At 42.8% G+C, this 19612-nt stretch overlaps 1 protein-coding gene across 1 annotated transcript in view; it reads right to left on the bottom strand.

The window, feature by feature from the left end:
* Positions 1–19612, bottom strand: part of LOC136612257 (dual oxidase 1-like) — a 128010-nt gene that overhangs the window by 104382 nt on the left and 4016 nt on the right. The window lies entirely within an intron of this gene.

Here is a 19612-nt window from a genome sequence, read left to right as displayed (position 1 = left end):
TATAACTCCAAAGTACATTCATTGTGGCAGCAATTAAATATGAGGAAAATTGGCTTCTACTTTATGGTTTTCTTTCCTTCCTCTGGATCCACATTGCAGGATAATAGGCTGATCTGGATGGATGTAGGTCTGTTTTCAGTCTTACATGCCATGTTACTATATATTGTAGTAGGTCTGACACAGGTGACAATGATGGCATAGAGGACATACGTGAAAAATCATTATCAATTTAGTTCTATCACAGTAAGGTTATGTTCACAGGGGCGGACCGGATTCCACATGCGGGAGGCCCACAACGGATTCTGGCTGTGAGCCTGTCCAGGGACCCTGCGTACCTGAACAATCTGTATTGCAGATGACCGCGGCGGCTCACCGTCGGTCATGCATAGTACATTCTTTGATTTTTTTAACGTTTGTATTTCCCGCACCATCGCTTAATGACGTGGGTACCCACAACCCATATGCAATGTTAATAGCATATGGGCTGCGAGTTTGACAGCCTCCATTTACTTCAATGGAGGCTGTCTGCGCGGAGTCCGCAGCAAAATAAAGCATGCTGCAATTTTTTCCCTCTGCTCGCATTATACGCATTTTGTATCCGTGAGTGTGAGCAAAAAAGTGAATTTATATACCTATGAATGGCTTCATTTTGCTGCGGATCCTCCTCACGGACGCCAATTGCGAATTTCGCAATGGGAATGCGCTGATGTGAGGCCGGCCTCAGGGTACGTCTATATGAGACTGTAATGGTGTGGCAGATGTGCAGGGGACAAAATATGGAAACCCCATACAAAATGCATGACTTATGATACATGGGATTATAAATAATATTTAAATGAGACCGATTTTAAGTGTAGGTAGTATAGCACAGATGCTGCCAGGCAGAAGTGAACATCTGCCCAAGCAACAAGGTTACGATGGTCAGGGGTTTGAGCCACTCAGCTGCTGTTACCAGCTGGCTGCCAGAATCACTTAGAGCAGGGCAAGAGGTAAAGTCAACACAAATTTGTCAGGAAAGTTCTCAGCCAAGCAGGGGTCAAAAGGGCACCTCAGTGCTGATGGTTAAAATCTCATGCGTTTCGTACCGTGTTTCCATATTTTTGTACACCCCATGTATAGTCAAAGCAAATCTCCAAGCTTTTGCAAATGGGTTTGGGTGCTTTACATAGTGCTATGGCCTTTATTTTTTTAAATCATCCGACTCACATATCCTGATGTTTTCTATAGAAATTAAATTAAAAATATAATTCCCCTTTGTGGCCTTGCTAAAACGAGCTTTTTTCGCACTGCTAGCAGCGCACAGAACGAACTTCTAATAGGAAACCAATAGGTTCCTATAGAAGCGCTCACATGAGAGAATATTAGGCGTGAGAAACAGCGTGCATCTACCAAAGATAAGATATACTACAGGTTACATGTAGCTCCATGGTGCGCACCATAGATAGGAGCTGTCCAGGAGTGTTCATTCACTCCTATGGGAGCTGGAGTCTATGAGTACTCCTGTGCAGGAAAAGAAGAATCCCCGCTGCTTACAGTAGGACATTTAAAACCTGCTGCCCAGAAGCACATTTTAAATGTCCCGCTGTAAACTCCTTTTAGTCCCCGCAGGGATGAGGGGACTCCCTGGGGGTTCCCTTTATCCCTGCGGGGACTAACAGGAATTTACAGCAGGACATGTAAAATGTGCTTCTGGGCAGCATGTTTTAAATGACCTGTTGTAGACAGTAGGGTATTCCTCCAGCCCCACTGCTGGGCAATTCCCCAGCAGCTGGGGGCAGTAGAGGACTCCCTCCACCTCTCTCCCCAAGGGATATCCCTATATCTGGGATAGAGGTGGGGGTGGAGTACAGGGCTTTGTCCGAAGGTTCCTCCGAGAGCATGGGAGGAGGGGGTGGGGCTAGAGGGATCTGCCCTTTAGCCATGCCCCTTCTATATTTGCTATGGGGAATCTGTGAGGAGCCATATAGCCATGCCCTCTCTCTAGCCCTGCCTACTCTCTCTGCTCTATGGGGATATCCCTCTGGGGTCCACAAAGCAGGGAGAGAGAAAACAGAACTATGGATTAATCCTCCATAGCTGGGAGAGAGAGCGGAGCAATGGGGGATTTCCCCATAGCAGGGAGAGACAGCAGAGCTATGGGGGATTAACCCATAGCCCAGCTCCAATTCTCCCTGCTATGGATTAATCCCCCATAGCTCCGCTCTCTTTCCCTGCTATGGGAAAGTGCAGCTGCTCCAGTGAATGGGTGATTTTCATGCCTGTGAAGCTCGGGTTTTCTGCACATGAAAAATTCCCCGTTCACACGATTTTTACACACACAAGCGGCGATCTTTTTGGCGCGCCTATTGTTGCGCCAAAAAAAGCTAATCTGAACGAGACCTAAAGAGCCACCATTTAATAAGGAGGAAAATTAATTTGTGCATACTGGTTAGCTTATTTCCAAGAAAATTTGTACTATATATTTTTGGTTTAGGATCATATCTCTTGTTTATCCTTAGCTTTAGCTAGGTTGTATTTTCAGGGGAGGCCTTATATTTCAAGTCTCCCTCGAAAACCCGATAGGTCTTACTATAGAGGTAGGACCTATTTGGGGGGAAACACGGTAATTGGGTCGCTCTACCTTTTATAGGAGTCTCTGGTTTGACTGGTATGAACTAATTTGTATACTCCGTCCAATGGAGCATTGCTTGAAAGTAAATCTTTCTACACCACTGAGTCTCTTCAGTGAGAAGCAGCACCCCTTGTATTCAATCTAAGGCATCTAATCCAGTATCTTATTTTACAGTCATTTGGGACAAGAATACTGAAACAGTCTGTATACATGCAGGTCGCTCTTCATTTTGGGAGAGTCTCTAGTTTGGCTAACATGAGCTACTGTACATCCAAGACCTACACTAGCATAGGCTGAATGCTGCACTATAGAAATAGTGAATTCTTTTTACCTTTTGACTTCAGTCAGCCTCGAGCTTAGCGAAACCTATTAAAAACGTAACCACCTGTGACTCATGTATGATATATCTTCACCTATGACTCAGACAGTTCACCTCTTGATAGCTGCATGTTAAATCATCAATTATATTTGGTTATGACTTATTTTAAAACGATAGATGGACTGGCTGATACAAACCATACAAATAAAAGATCAAGAAAAGCTGGTAATACAACTACAGCATTGTACCATATATATATATATATATATATATATATATATATATATATATATATATATAAAACTAGCTGATATACCCGACTTCGCCCGAGTTAATTTGGTACTGGTGTTTATCTGGTGTTCACACAGAAAATCTTATGAAGTCGTGGTTACTTTAGAGATACTGGAAGAACATATGTTCACCATTTTGCATAGTTCTCTGCGTTACCCAGGAAACACCAAGGGGAGGTAACCATGTGACGTTTCCTTTATATAAAATGACATCGGGAAGTGAGAGAATTAGATTTCGTATGTAAAATGTGGACGCTAATTCTTTTGCGCTTAGAATTGAACAATCGAGTTGGGACCCATTAACTTTTCCTATTTATGACATAATCAATGCCCATTTCAAATTTCATGTTTCTATGACACCAAAAAGTGAGAGAATTAGATTCTGCACGTAAAATTTGGATGCTAGTTCTTTTGCACTCGAATTGAATAATCGAGTTGGGACCCATTAACTTTTCCTATTTATGACATAATCAATGCTCGTGCCAAATTTCATGTTTCTATGACACCAGAAAGTGAGAAAAATACATTCCGTACGTAAAATTTGGACGCTAATTCTTTTGCGCATAGAATTGAATAATCAAGTTGGGACCCATTTGCTTTTCTTATTTATGACATAATCAATGCTTGTGCCAAATTTCACGTTTCTATGACACCGGAAAGTGAAAAAAATACATTCCGCACGTAAAACTTGCACGCTAATTCTTTTGCGCATAGAATTGAATAATGGAGTTGGTACCCATTAGCTTTTCCTATTTATGACATAATCAATGCTCGTGCCAAATTTCCCGTTTCTATGACACCAGAAAGTGAGAAAATTATATTCCGTATGTAAAATTTGGACGCTAATTCTTTGCACAAAGAATTGAATAATCGAGTTGGGACCCATTAGCTTTTCCTATTTATAACATAATCAATGCTCGTGCCAAATTTCACGTTTCTATGACACCGGAAAGTGAGAAAATTACATTCCGTACGTAAAATTTGGACGCTAATTTTTTTGCGCATAGAATTGAATAATTGAGTTGGGACCTATTAGCTTTTCCTATTTATGACATAATCAATGCTCGTGCCAAATTTCACGTTTCTATGACACCGGAAAGTGAGAAAATTACATTCCGTACGTAAAATTTGGACGCTAATTCTTTTGCGCATAGAATTGAATAATCGAGTTGGGACCCATTAGCTTTTCCTATTTATGACATAATCAATGCTCGTGCCAAATTTCACGTTTCTATGACACCGGAAAGTGAGAAAATTACATTCCGTACGTAAAATTTGGACGCTAATTCTTTTACGCATAGAATTGAATAATCGAGTTTGGACCCATTAGCTTTTCCTATTTATGACATAATCAATGCTCCTGCCAAATTTCGATTTTCTATGACACCGGGAAGTGAGAGAATTAGATTCCGTACATAAAATTTGGACACTAATTCTTTTGCGCATAGAATTGAATAATCGAGTTGGGGCCTATTAGCTTTTCCTATTTATGACATAATCAATGCCGTGTCAAATTTTAAGTTTCTATGACATTGGGAAGTGAGAGATTTAGATTATGTACGTTAAATTTCGATGCTAATTATTTTGCGCTGGAATGAAATAATCGAGTTGGGACCCATTTACTTTTCCTATTTTGGAGATAATCTATGTTTGTGCCCAAATTCATGTTTCTACGACATCGGGAAGTTGGAGAACTTTTGGCGAGTCAGTCAGTCAGTGAGTCAGTGAGTGAGTCAGTGAGGGCTTTCGTCTTTATATATATAGATGTCTTAGAAGCACTTTGCCAATGACATAATGCATGTACTCACTTTTGTAAGTAGAAAGAGTTAAAAAGAAGTAAAGTTAAAGTCCTCAGTCCTCATTGGGGAACTGCCAGGAAGTGCGGCACTAATTTAAAAAACTCACAGGCTTAATCCCACGCATAATACTCCCAAGTAATGTTTTACTGAAAGAGTAATAATTGTTTGAACCAATGCCCAGGAGTCTAATTATACTAGCAATAAATCACTTAAGTTCTATCATTTTATATATAGATACTTAAAGGTGCTTTCAGTTTGCCATATGCATTATATTAGTATTCTGTTCTCAAACAGATTATTGTAACTGTGTCTCGAGTCTCACTTGATTACGTATGCATAGAAAATTACAAAAATGCTAAAATAAACAATATCGTCTTCTCCTCAATAAATTCTGGAGGGGAAAAAGGGTGGTGCCGAATCTCCAAAATCGAAGCCAAGCAGGTGAAATGCAAGTCAGGTATTGGGGAAACCTGTGATTCTATCCTACAGGGCTGCAGTCAGCTCCCAGCAAAACTTTGGCATTTCTTGGGGTCAAATGTATCTGTGGTGGCCCAACTTGGCTGGACTGACAATCAATCATCCATTCTGCCACTGCTGCTCCTGGTCCACCGCTTCCTTCTCCCTTTCCGTTTTGCATTCAGCTTGCTGTGCTCTGTTCCTCCTCCTCATCCTCCACTTGACCGAACCAACATGCCATTTAGCTTCTGTGACTACATTGATGTTGTTAAGCCACCCATCTTCAATGAGTTACTATCAGATAATAGCACACAGTATATTATACTTTCTGCACAGTGAAAGTTGTAATATGTTTGAGGGGCACAGTGTATATTATACTCTTTTTAGATGGAACAATGTGTATTATACTTTTTCATGGGCACACTGCTTATTATACTCCATTTCAGGGGGCACATTTCATATTATACCTTATTTTGAGGGGGTAAGGTACATATTACACCTCAATTTAGGTAGCAAGGTACGTATTACACCCTATTTCAGGAGGTATTATGTGTATTATACTTTATTTGAGAGGTACCATGCAGAACATAATTAATTTCAAGGTCTCCATATGCTGTATATGAATTCCCACATATATGGTATTCCCATAATCATAACAATGAACACAATAAAGTTAACATATTATTTTAACAACATAGTATATGAGATTTAAAAAAAAACCAAAGCAGAATACAATGTTACAGTCTTACTGATTCATGCCTCGTGACACACTGCAAGGGGCCCACTGAGACATCACCCAAAGCTGAGATAAGCCTGGAGCCAACCCTACTAACTTTGATAAATGTTTTAAATGCAATTTTGTGCTTTGAGTCAGTACACCTGTCCTTTCTGCTCCAGAGGAGGAGGAGAGTAACAAGAATAAACTCAAGGAACCTAGAACTTCAGCACCGTAAAGGAGCAGTGCTAACAACTGAGCTACCTCACTTGTCCACTACACTATGCACAAGAACAAAAACAACAAAAATAAGCATAATGAGAACTGAAAAAATCCAGATGTTGCCCTTGGTCAGATTTGAACCTACATCTCCAGCTTTGTAAGGCAATTGAGTTACCACACCCATGCACTCCAGGGGAGGAGAAGAAAGGGAAGAATAAACACAAACAGAACATAAAAACATCATCCAAATGTTGCCATCGGAAGGATTTGAACCTATAACCCCAAAAAGCCACCATGCTTGTTTTTCATCTTCCTTCCTCCTCCAGTGGAGAAGGAGAACAACGTGAAGGGGGAAAAAGAGAAGGAGAAGCAAAAAAGAGAAAAGGATTAAGAAATTTACAGTGGGACATTTAAAATGTGCTTCTGGGCAGCAGATTTTAAATGTCCTGCTGTAAGCAGCGGGGTATTCCTCCAGCCCTGCTGCTGGGCAATTCTCCAGCAGCAGGGGCAGTATGGGACTCCCTCCACCTCTCTCCCAAAGGGATTTTCCTATAGCGGGGAGCGAGAGGGGGCAGATTTACAGGGCTTTGCCCGAGACTGTGGGAGGAGGGGGTGGGCCTAGAGGGATCTGTCCTCTAGCCCCTTGGCCTCTATATTTGCTATGGGGAATCTCTGTGAGAAGTCATATAGCACCGCCCACTCTCTCTAGCCCCACCCACTCTCTCTTTGCTATGGGGATATCCCTTGGAGATCCCCAGAGCAGGAAGGAAAATTAGAAGATATTCCTCTACTTCTCATTCTTTTTTTTTCTCCTTCTCCGGAGATGAAGAAGCAGGAGGAGGAAGAAGCAAGAAGCTTGGTGGCTCAGTGACTAGCACTACTGCGTTGTAGTGCTGTGGTTCTAGGTTTTCAACTGATTTTGGACAACATCTGCATGGAGTTTCTATGTTCTCTTTTTATTATTCTTATCTTTCTCCATCTCCTTCTCCTCTGGAAAGAAGGAAAAATAAGAGGTGTGGTGGCTCAGTTGCTGATTGGCTGAGACAGTCAATGAAGGGCTGTGATTGGGCACCGAGCAAGTGCCGACAACCAATCACAGCACTTCATTGCTGGAGGCGGGGTTCTCAAACCTGGCCTACGGCAATAGACTTGTTAGTGCAGAGGAAGGCCGGATCAGTGGCAGAGACTAGTGGCCGCAACCCGGACTGCAGCGGCTAGGTGAATATTGCTTTTTTTTTTCTTTTCAGCATCCTTGGCTGCGTTTTCAGCTCAGCTGAAAACGCAGCCAAAACGCTGGCATAAAGTATGCCAGCACTCCTGAAACGGGGCGGAATCTGCAGTAAACGCAGCGTTGAAAAATGCTGCGTTTCTCCAAACGCCCTGTGTGAGGGAGGCCTTAGTCAAGATATCAGCTGATTTTCCAGTCCATGAAATATGGTATTGCAAGTGCCCATTCAAACGAATAGTTATCTAAGAAATATATGCATACAGGCTGGGTTTGTGAGAGTGGCTGGAAATCACCTTAATTTTTGTAGTACATCAAGATTCGCTACCTGAAAAGTTGAGATGGAACCCCTTACACGTTCCTTATCAAGGGTGTGCTGTCACTGTAGATATCTGTAAAAGTTGGTGTGCGGCAGATCGAATGCGAAACACAGGTGTGAAAATTGCTTCTGCATCCTATCTACAAAAATATGACTGAAGCAGTATATGCCCTTAAACTTCCAATGCCCAAATCCATCTGAGGACGGCAGATCCTGTAGCAATTTAATTAATTCGCCCTATGACAAGACAGTGGTAGTTTAAACCATGCCTCTTTTTTCTGATGTCATTGTTGGAACAAGGGAGTTAAGTTTAACGCCTTAGTGACAAAGCCTGTTTACACCTTAGGCCGCCTGCAGACGAGCGGGTCGGATCCGGCAGCGAGAATTCTCGCCGCAGGACCCGACCCGAGAGCCTGCAGGGACGAGCGCGTACTCACCTGCGCCTGGCGGCCCCGGCTCTTTCATGTGCCGGCTGCGGCGCAGCCAGCGCATGCGCAGACCGGAGCCGGTGGCTGGGTGAGTGCGTGCCCCGCACAAAAATACGACATGCCGCGGTTTGTTTGCCGCGCGAGATTTTGCGCGGCCAAACCGCGGCCATCTGCATAGGAGTGCGTATTGTAATGCACTCCTATGCAAACTTTCAGTGGCGGAAATCCCGCGGGAAATCCCACCGCGGGATTTCCGCCCGTGTGCAGGCGGCCTTTGTGACAGAGCCAAATTTTGGAAATCTGACATGTGTTACTTTAGTATAGAATAACTCCCTAAAGGTTTTGCATATCAAAATGATTCTGACATTGTTTTTTTCGCCACGTATTGTACTTCATTTAGGTGGTAAAACAAGATCAAGAGAAAATTCAGAAAGGTTTGCTGTTTGGAGGACTGTTAAGAAACTCGGCTTTTACACAGACAAAATATGTTTAAGGTCAGTGCATGATCTTTAAACACCTTAATGAGTGTTATACCAACACCTATTCTGTTATGTCAATTGACATACAGAGCGAGCCACAGATTATTTTCATTTCCTAAAGTGTATAAAAATAATAATAATAGTTGCAAGAATCTGATGGTCCTTGCTAAGAGAATATGTGATGATTCCACATTGCAATAGATCAATGTATGATACTCAAACTAATCGTAGTTTGATGGTTCTGGTTCGAAGCATATTTGTGTCGATTAGGGACACTTCATCAGGAACCTAAGAGTCATCACAGCAACTGTATTGATGTTACTGTAAACATGACCTTGTGGATAATAGCAGCTGAAATATAGGAAAGGTAACTCATATTAGAGAGCAGATTTTAGAATTTGGATTTATTTCCTCCTATATTCGCTCATGGATAAAGGGCACAGAGGGGTTGGAGTAATGCCACGGGTGGATATAATGCCAGTGCCACCAGAAAAAATCTCATACTAACTGTTGACCTGAGATGTCAACAGAAGTCGAGAGCTTATAATAAAACTATGTAAAAGGCATATCCCAACAACCTAGACTAGTTGCTTTAAGCACTTATCAAAGACAGAAAGCTCCTAGTTTGTGCAGCTCTCTGAAATTAGTAAAGAGGCTGTTGGTATGAAAATTTCTGCCCTCAGCACCCAAGTCCCTATTTTTACAGTTTTACGCAAGGATCAAGAGTTAGATAAGAAATGAAAAAATGAAAAATGAAGAAAATAGCATGAGAGATAGGGCCTCTGGCCTTGATGGTAGACCAGAAGGATATGAGGCTTTATCAAAGCAGCCAAGACCGTTACAGGGGGCGTGCGCACCCCGTGCATATGATTGGTAAGATAGTAGTGGGGGGTTCTCACCAGTATGTCATCAAAGCATTCACGTGACAACGTTGTCACTCGGCCACATTCCTAATGGGCATGTGTGGACTGCATTTTGGAGGTATTCCAACGTTATGAAGATGAAAAGGTGATTCAGGCGTGTCACGACCCAGCATCCCGTAACTCCGAGTATGAGCAACCGTGCTAGCAGAGTCTCATAGTCTGAATGGGAAAAGGTAATGGCCAGGAGGTATCTCCCACAGACCACTAAATGCCATCAACACCAAACCTCTGCAGAACGTAATTGCAGGCAAACATGTATTGATCACATGACAGGATGCCCTCTACTGGGGAAGGGGATATGCCAGCTCTGGACGAATCAGTCGATAGTGTATTCCTAAAGAAGTTACAAACTGCAATAAAGGAGCTGCTATCATATATAATGGACCATTGTAAGATGTACCAATAGCAATTGTATAATAACGGGACCATTGCTGGTTTATTCTCATGATTTAATTAAGTCAAAACCCTCCAAATATAGAGTGCAGCTGACAGAAATCAGAGGTAACTAGCACTAGGTGCATATTTAAACCTTAATCAAGAGCCCCAGGAGCAGGTATAAAGTATGAAGTGGGAATACACCTATAGATTCGTGTTTAACGATTGTGACAAAATATAAAACAAGACCGCTTATAACATAAATCCCCCCCCAAAAAAGGAAAGTGGCAGTAAACAATATTTCAGAGTAAAGTTACATAATCACAACTTGAGACACAAAGAAAAACATTCCAGATATTGATCAATGATACACCGATAGATCTTTAGAGAAGCTAGGGTAAATTCACAGAGGCAGAAATAGTCTTTTCGAAAAAGGCCCTTCACAGAATAGACATATACCTAAAACTTATCCTTTATTGATTAATATTTAAAATGTATTGGGCTGTACAAACACCATGCGGGCTCCACTATAGCAGAGAACCGCAAACTGAGATTACGTGGATATATGGCAGCTCGGTACACACTGTAGAGACCCAACTGACCATAAGGCACGTGCCTATGAGCAATCTAGATGGTTTTGCGTAGATAGGCTACCATCTCAACTTCCCATGTGGAAGCACTAAAGTAAAAAAGAAGAGATGTCTGTTCGATTCTTATTTCAATATAGATTCTGTTCAGACAGATATTTATTCCATTTGGATCGGTTCAACACCTTTCTTTACCAATACGCTAGTTCCTCATGAACCGTTACCTCCTTGCACAGTCACTAATGTCAAGATATACTACTCTAGGGACGGCAATATTGCTCATAGACACGTGACTTGTGGACAGTTGGGTCTCTACAGTATTGCACTGAGATGCCACATAGCCACGTAATCTCAGTTTGCGGTTCTCTGCTATAGTGGAGTCCACATGGTGTTTGTACAGCCCAATAAATTTTGAATATTAATCAATAAAGGATAAGTTTTAAGTATATGTCTATTCTGTGAAGGGCCTTTAGAGGAGATAGGGTTGCAATGAGTCCATTGGGAGATAGAGAATTGCGATATTATCAATTGTCGGATGCCAAATATTATCTATAAGGCAACCTGTCTGTGTCCACACAACTATATTGGAAAGATTGTACAACAATTCCACAGGAGAATAATGGCACATTTAGGGAACATTAGGAGAAACTAGTCCACTCCATTGTCAGACCATATGCGATCTATGCCCGCTGAGAATCCTGAGCGAATTAAATTCCAGGGAATCGAGGATCTAAGGACATCTAACCGTAGAGGCAATATTGATCTATGACTTCTATGAAAATAAACCTCCAGGATGTATCGCGTAAAACCAGAAACGCGTCACACCAGAACCATCAAACCACATTGATCTATTACAAAGTGGAATCATCACATATTCTCTTAGCAAGGACCAGCAGATCCTTGCCAATACTATTATTATTTTCATACACTTTGGGAAATGAAAATAATAATCTGTGGCTCGCTCCATATGTCAATTGACATAACAGAATAGGTGTTGGTACAACTACAATTAAGGTGTTTAAAGATCATGCGCTGACAATAAAAACATATTTTGTCTGCACAAAAGCTGAGTTTACCGACACTCCTACTAACAGCGAGCCTTTCTGAATTTTCTTTTTCCTATCTGTGCAATGCATCCTGCTACCAGCACCGTAGAATCAGAGAGATTTTTGTTTGTCGTAGTCTGTCCATATCAGCCCTGTTTTAATAGAGATTGAATAAAGGTTATTGTTTTTGAATTGTCTATAATTGTGAAGGGCATTTTAAAAACTACACCCATTAGGGCTCCTTCCCACGGACGTTGCCCCACAGCTATTATGTTCTATTGAACCTAATAGCTCAATGCTCACGGTGCGGAATTCCACCGCGGAATTCCGCACCGTGAAATCACCCGACCTCACCTGCGGCATGTTCTATGTGCCGCAGGTGTACGCACGGACGGCTTCCATTGCAGTCAATGGAAGCCGTCCGTCACGCTATCTTCCGCTGTAGCACACAGCGGAAGATAGCGTAAAACTGCTTCCCCGCCTACCGCCGCGTCATATGACACGGCCGGTGCGTCATGTGACGCAGCGTCATGCCGGACATAGGACGCCGGATCCGCAGGTATGTATTGGGGTCACTAGGGGGCGCGGTCACACGGGTGATTTTCCGTGCGATCTGCGCATGCGATGTGCAATTTTATAAAACCATTGCTTTGCAATGGTATCGGACACATGAGCGCTTTTTATGCGCTCGTCCGATAAATTATAGAACAGAAATCGCAGATCGCACCTATCTGTGATCTGCGATTCCTGTTCTCTTCTCTATATGCGCTCAATGGGGCCGGCGGCAGCAGCGCCGACGCCATTGAGAACATATACTAGACAAATTATTCTCCTCTGCCACAGCTGTAACAGCTGTGGCAGAGAAGAATGATGTTTGCCCATTGACTTCAATGGAGCCGGCAATACAGCCGGCTCCATTGAAAGCAATGGGCTGCCGGCGATCGCACAATGAATTTTCGGGAAGTGCTTAAAAATATAAGCCCTTCCCTGAAATTCACCCAGAAATGTGTAAAAAGTTAAAAAAAAAATATACTCACCTTGTCCCGGCAGACAAATGCTGTCATTCAGCTGAGAGCTGCCCCTGATTGGTCCCTGCATTGAGCCAATCAGAGGCAGCACTCACTCACCCATTCATGAATTCATGAATGGGTGTGAGTGAGAGCTGCCTCTGATTGGTGAGGGCTGTGACCAATCAGAGGCAGCTCATTCAACAGGCGGCGATTTTAAATCCCCGGCTGCTGAATACTACTCAGAGCAGTTCAGGAGAACTGCCGGCCGGCCGCGGCTGAACTCCGTCTGCCGGGACAAGGTGAGTATATTTTTTTTTAACTTTTTACACATTTCTGGATGAATTTCAGGGAAGGGCTTATATTTTTAAGCCCTTCCCGAAAATTCATCCTGAGATTGCCAGCAGCCCATTGCTTTCAATGAAGCCGGTTGTGTTGCCGGCTCCATTGAATTCAATGCGCTGGACAGCGCTGCACTGCTCCGGCCCGTTTCTAATGAAACGCGGCTAGGAGCAGATTTTTCGGGCGATTTTTCAGCCCCGGTCACGGGATTTGCGGATGTGCATCCGTCATGCGATCCGCAAATCGCGGGAAAAAACACCTGTGTGACCGAGGCCTAAAAGTGATCAAAAAAAGTGTGTTCCCCAACATGGTACCAATAAAAACTGCAGCTCGTCTCGCAAAAAATAAGCCCTAAGAGAGCTTATTTTTTAGCACTTTGAATGCAGTGAGTTTAGAAAAAAATAATAATTTTTAAAAAAAAGTGTTCTTATTGTGGAAAAGTGGAAAAACCTAAAAAAAATATAAGAATTTTGGTATCATTGTAACTGTACCGGCCCGCAGAAAAAAATGGATTGCGTCATTTATGCTGCATAATTAACGCTTTAGAAAAAAACAAAATCTATGGCAAAATTGATGCGTTTTTTCTCCCTACGATCATAAAAAAAATAATAAAAGTTTTACAACGTAGTCTATGTAACCAAATATGGTACCAATAAAAACTACAGTTCGCCACACAAAAAACAAGCCCTTATACGTCCGCATCGACGGAAAAATAAAAAAGATATGGCTTTTGAAAAATGCAGATGAAAAAATACTAAAAATTGTTTGGTCCTCAACGCCAAAATAGGCCATGTCCTTAACGGGCTAATGCAATGGAGAGGAAAAAAAATAAAATTTCATATTTTTTTTAAAGTGCACATGATAATGAGGACTTGCACCCCAAAATGGATACCTCTGTTTGTCCCGTTTTCAGAAACATACCCATTGTGGCCCTCATCTTATGTCCGTATGCACAACAGGGCCCAAACCCAAGGGAGCAGCTGGTGGCTTTCAGAACAGACATTTTGCTTGAAGGTGATTTAGGCCCCATTGCCCACTTGTAGAGCCGTTGAGTGGCAAAAACGACAGGGAACCCCCACAAATGACCCCATTTTGAAAACTAGACCCCTTAACGAATTCATCTAGGGGTGTAGTGCGTATTTTTACCCCACGGATTTTAAATGAATCTAAGTAAAGCAGAAGGAAAACAATATGATTTAAATTTTTTTTTGTAATTGAGTAATTTTAAAAACTATTTTATTTGTACAGTACAAATACGAATGAAGACTTGTGCCCCAAAATACATCCCCCTGTTTGTCCCGTGTTCATAAACATACCCATTGTGGCCATAATCTTATGTCTGTATGCATAACGGGGCCTAAACCGAAAGGAGCACTAAACGTCAACTGTTTTTAACTTTTACGTGATTGCGATCACGTGACTGGGGACCGCTCACCGAGACACTCGGTCACTGCTCCAGGCTCTCGGCTACCTTAGGTAAATAACTCATGACAACCTTCAGTGAATACATTAATTGGATAGTGGCGATCACGGACCCGGAGACTGCTCACTTTGATCCCCGGTGACATCTCCTGGTTCCCGGCTATCTTCAGTAGCCGGGAACCAGGCAATTTCAAATGTCCTACAGCAATCTTCTCTTCTGTGCCTGTACTGCCAATTTTCTTTTGATACGCATGTGCAGAAGATTCCTGAGGGTCTTTTCTGGACAAGTTCATCGGGGGACATCGCGAAGTATGGGGGTGAGTAGTTTCAGCCCCCCTCATGGATGTGATCCGTGAGGGGAGCTGAAACTCTAACTTTTTAAAACTTTTTATTTACTTTAATGTGATGGGCGCTAATCGCATGTTGTCGGCTACCTCCAGGAACCAACAGCATGGAGCTGTCACGTCCACAGCCCATGGGGCTTTAATCCTCAGAGGATGCATGTTTTTACGTCCTCTAGGATTAAAGCCCACAAAGCCAAGACGTAAAAACACTATGAGCTGTCACTAAGGGGTTAAATGTTCAAAATCAATACAAATCATAGACACATATAGTCCCAGATATTTTATAACATTTTTATGAACCAATTAAATTTACTGCAGTTAATATTTAGTCCAGAGGACTAGCCAAAATTCTGAATAGAAGTCATAGCATTCTGAAAGGACTCCTTAACATCTGCAAGAAAGAGAAGCATGTTGCCCTCATAAAGTGCGATTTCTTTTCCTCCATGTCACGATGAGAACCCACTATACTGGTGTGTGCCTAATGAGTTCCACAAGCAGTTTTATGGCAATTGCAAATAACCACGTGAATAGTGAACAGCCTTGCTTGGTTCCCCTAATCAGCACATAGGTTGAGGAATCAATCCCATTAATCAGCACGTGAGACTTAGGGCCATTGTATAATAAGCATATGAAATGATAGTACATTCAAATCCCATTTTAGCTAAACCTGCCCAAAAAAACACCATTCAATGCTATCAAATGCCTTAGCTGCGTTGCCCAGGATTGTCTACCGGTAGCTGTAGATTTAAATATAGGCCCCATAAGTTCAACACTGTAGATTTAACTGGCATAAAGCCAGTTTGGTCGAAATGGATTCAATGTTAAGACAGCCAGGGTCTTCGTGATTATTTTTATCCCCATTAGAAGAAAGGATATACCGTATATACCGGCGTATAAGGCGACGGGGCGTATAAGACGACCCCCCAACTGTCACCTTATACGCCGGTATACAGTGGAGAAAAAAAAATTCATTACTCACCTCCCCCGGCGTTCTGTCGCGCTCCGGCAGGATGTCGCTCGCTTCTCGTCCCCGGCGCAGCATTGCTTTCTGAATGCGGGGCTTGAAATCCCCGCTTCCAGAAAGCTAATACACACGCCGGCAGCCATGACATCATTGAATGGCTGTGATTGGCTAAACCACACGTGGCTTCAGCCAATCACACTATTCAATGACATCATTGAATGGCTGTGATTGGCTAAAACACACGTGGCTTCAGCCAATCACACTATTCAATGACATCATTGAATGGGTGTGATTGCTAACACGTGCGCCTTCAGCCAATCACAGCCATTCAATGCTGTCATGGCTGCCGGCGTGTGTACTAGCTTTCTGGAAGCGGGGATTTCAAGCCCCGCATTCAGAAAGCAATGCTGCGCCGGGGACGAGGAGCGAGCGACATCCTGCCGGAGCGCGACAGAACGCCGGGGGAGGTGAGTAATGAAATTTTTTTTTTTTACACTTTTTTTTTTTTGTATTACCAGCGCATAAGACGACCCCCGACTTCAGACCCGATTTTTCGGTGTTCAAAAGTCGTCTTATACGCCGGTATATACGGTAGGCTTATATGAATCTGGTTCTAGAGGGTCTGTTCCCAGTTTTGGGAGTACAATAATAGCCTCTTGCATAGAGTGTGGCAGGGCATTCTGGAAAACTCTCAAAAGTTCTGAGTGTAAGATGTCTCCAAACAGGATGCACATAATTGTTAAGAAACTTCAGTAGGCAGCCATCTAACCCTGGAGATTTATTGTACACCAGCAGTGCCACAACTCCTGCGGTTCCTCTAACTGAAGTGGAGTGTCAAGGAAGTCCCGATCTGACGCAGGCAGAGTCTAAGTATTCCACAATTTGTTTGATGACATTTGGAGTTTGGTCTCATATAAGTTTTGATAGAAATCAAAGATATCAGAGATGTCTCCAACAGTTGACCTGATAGTTAGGTCAATGCACAAGAGAGAATTATGGTTTGGGGAATGACAGGAAAAAGCAGTAATTAAAGGTGTCTAGTTCACCACATGTCTATTAAGCTAAATAAGGATTTGACAAGTCTAATAGGAGAGCTATCCTGCAAAGCGTCATTTGTTGTCATCTTATCCCAGTAAGGACGCACATAATTATTACAGTCTCCCAGCATAATCACTTGAGTTTTTGGGAACTTCTCCATGACTAGGAGAGCTTTGCTAAGTACTTGGCTGGAATAGGGTGGAGTTTTATAGAGCACAATCAGCACACATTGAGTAGAGTAAATTGTACACTGTAAACAAATATATTAACCTTCCCCATCTATTTCTTGATGAAGACAGACAAACAGTATCAGCCTAGGTATGCGTATACTAAGCTCCCTTGAATAGCTAGTATGCCTAGAGTGGAAAGAGGGACCAAATCAAGATCTACCAAGCAAGCTGAGAGAATCAGTAGTAGTAGCATGCAAGTGTGTCTTAAGGTAGAAAAATAATGCTTATCGTTTTGTGATGTCCCCCATCCCCCTAATATTCCACATGATACATTGCAGTCTATACAGCATTGAGTAGCAAAAAAGAAATAAATAATAGAGACGTTAAACCCTTAGTCAATTATCTATCCCATATCCAATGGATTCTCATTGTCTCGGGGGCACCAGGTATATATTATATGAATGGCATGACATTGAGGTCTACATAAAGCAGATAAAAGATGCAATAACCATTATAATATACGTTTTGTCATAAAACAGACAAGGGTGGCTCAGGTCCCTCTTGAACTAGCAGACACGAGTCCGGTGTCAGTTATAAACAAATATGAATCTACAAATTCGTAGCTAGGCATTCTGCTCACAAATAGAAATGAAAAAATAATTGTTTGAGAAAAAGTCCTGCAGAGGAAGAAATATACACACAACCCTAAAGATCAAGTTTATCAGCCGTGTTCCTGCTTATCCAGCAAGAAGCTGCCTCCTTAGGACTTGTGAAGAAGTAGGTTTCCCCTTGTGCCACCATGTGCTTGGACAGGATATAACAGTACTTAGCATCTTGGAACTGCGCTCTCTGTTTCTGCACCTTGGGCAGATTGATCTGGGAAGAAGGCAATATGATGACCTTCTAAAGTAATATCTTAGAGTTCATAGATTTCAGCCAATGTTCAAAAAAGTTAATCAGGTTAGGGCCATCAACCTTTTCTGAGACACCCACCAACCGTACATTATAACTACGCAGTCAGTTCTCCAAATAATTAGCTTTGTACTGTAATGCACAAATTGCTTGATCATGTTTGTTGACAGTACTTTGTAAAGGAGTAGCATTATTCTCTGGGTCAGTAATTCGACATTCAATTGTTAAAACTCTTTCAGACACTTTTTGCATATCCTCCTTCAGACTGCCAACTTGCAGTGAAAGTGAAGATAAGATAGTATTACACTTAGCAACTATCAAAAATATGTCAGTCAGTGTGGGTTCGGAATGAGTAGTTACCGGTACACTCTGCATGGAGAGAACAGCTGAGTTATGTGCAGACTCACTGCCCTCAGGATCCACCTGTTACAGTACCAGTAGGGTGCACAGGAACGCACGGCGTGGGACTCCCTGACCCTCACCCACGCCAATGTCCCTTCCTGGAGGTAGCCCCAAAAGTAGACAGGTCCAGGCCGCTAACACTGACCTTACGCTGCCTAGTGGCAGGACAGGAAGGAACCGCCGTACCTATGCAGATGACAACTTACTAGTACCGACAGGCTAGGCTGATGGAATAAACCAACACGACAGGAAAACCACAGAACACAGTCAGAGCTGGATCGAGACAAGGCAACTTCCACTGGAGCAGGACTTCCAGCAGCTGCCAGACTATATTCAGGAGTCTCCACCCCTTGGGCAGAGACCAATCAAGCCGGCTGACTGGAGCTCCCAGCCAGCCCCTATAACTCACAGAAATAGAGCGCACGCGCCTCTCATAGTAGGCACGTGCGCGCCACATGCCGCGCCCGCACACCGGAGCACGGCGCCGCCGCTCGCTGACCCAAATATGGGCGCAACACCATCCCAGAATGCCGTGGCGAACCGCGCCACTGACACCCGTGGTCCCTGACCGGCCTCATGGTAACACCATGTTAAAGGCCTGTGATATCTCCTGCAGTGTCTCTTGGGTCATGAGCAGTTTGTTAATGGAGTGTCTAGAATATTTTGAAGTTCATAGGTTTTCCTCTACCATGAAAGCAGTGACCTAGTAATGATCTGGGTCAAGGTAGGAGATGGACTAACAAGGGCTTCTGTTATTGGGTTAAATGTGAGGAATTATGGCTATAATCTAAATACACTCAATGAACATAGTAATTTATGAGCACAGATGACTGAACTGCTACAGTATCATGTCATATTGTGTGTGTGCCCAAGTATGATGTCCAACATGGGAAACTTAACCCAACCCGGACACAGAAAAGATAGCTCTTTCTTGATTCTGTGGGTGTTGGTGCATGGCCCTTTTTGGTTGCTGGAGCAATTTTTCTGCTTAATTCTGATAACAAACGAAACTCCCCCATACTAACTAGCTAGGCTACCCCCGGTGGTTTGCATTCAGCTTCCAAGAGAGACAAGTGGCTTTCAGCCAGGCAAGATTGAGGAACGGTTAAAGATCTGGGAATGTTTAGCTTGCAAAAAAGAAGGCTGAGAGGAGACTTAATAGCTGTCTACAAATATCTGAAGGGCTGTCACAGCACAGAGGGATCAGCCCTATTCTC

The sequence above is a fragment of the Eleutherodactylus coqui genome, chromosome 2 (assembly GCF_035609145.1).
Source record: "Eleutherodactylus coqui strain aEleCoq1 chromosome 2, aEleCoq1.hap1, whole genome shotgun sequence".
NCBI classification, from domain to species: Eukaryota; Metazoa; Chordata; class Amphibia; order Anura; family Eleutherodactylidae; genus Eleutherodactylus; species Eleutherodactylus coqui.
Note: the sequence above shows the minus strand (reverse complement) of the source record. Positions and strands in the feature narration are given on the sequence as shown.